Raw genomic sequence first — 756 nt, forward strand, 5'->3', positions numbered from 1 at the left:
TAGATCTTTTTTTCCCCCCTCTGCTCTCTTATATTTCCCGCTCCAGGGATTCGTGCTGGCACTCCGCCGTGGCTCTGGAGCAGAGCATCGAATTCATCCGGGACACGCTGGTGTCCAACGAAGAGGAGGAGAACCAGGGCAAGTGTGTTGCAGAGGCCGGACAGAGTCTGCTGCTCCAGGCAAAAAAGCCCATCGTGGGTCTGATTGGTCCAGGATCCAGCTCTGTGGCCATCCAGGTCCAAAACCTCCTCCAACTCTTCAACATTCCACAGATCGCCTACTCTGCCACCAGCGTGGATCTAAGTGACAAGGTAAGACCTGTAAACAAGTGGAAAAAAAATAGATGTTAACTGTTACCAGAGACATATTATTATATTTGTGAAGCTAACAAGACATATCCTTACCACAGAGCCTGTTTAAATATTTCATGAGGGTGGTGCCGTCAGACATGCAACAAGCCAGAGCCATGGTTGACATCGTCAAGAGGTACAACTGGACCTACGTGTCTGCAATACACACTGAGGGTAAGACCCAAAATTATAACTGCTTTTCACAACCGCCAAGCTGTTTTTCTTTGTTTTCACAGAACAAATTTAGGAATAAATACTTGAAATATAAATGTCCCAAAGTGATTCTAAATAATTAAAAAAATTAAAGGCTTTGCTCGGACGTTGTAACATAGGTCTCAGACTGAAGTCTTTATCTCTGCTATCATTGTTCTTTCAAATTTGCTTCAAAAAAGGGAAATCTTATCAA

At 43.8% G+C, this 756-nt stretch overlaps 1 pseudogene; it reads left to right on the top strand.

Annotated features, from left to right (window-relative positions):
* Positions 1-46: 46 nt before the first annotated feature.
* Positions 47-660, top strand: LOC103399436 (metabotropic glutamate receptor 5 pseudogene; annotated as a pseudogene).
* Positions 661-756: the final 96 nt, after the last annotated feature.

The sequence above is a fragment of the Cynoglossus semilaevis genome, unplaced genomic scaffold (assembly GCF_000523025.1).
Source record: "Cynoglossus semilaevis isolate Cse_v1.0 unplaced genomic scaffold, Cse_v1.0 C19017896, whole genome shotgun sequence".
Taxonomy (NCBI): domain Eukaryota; kingdom Metazoa; phylum Chordata; class Actinopteri; order Pleuronectiformes; family Cynoglossidae; genus Cynoglossus; species Cynoglossus semilaevis.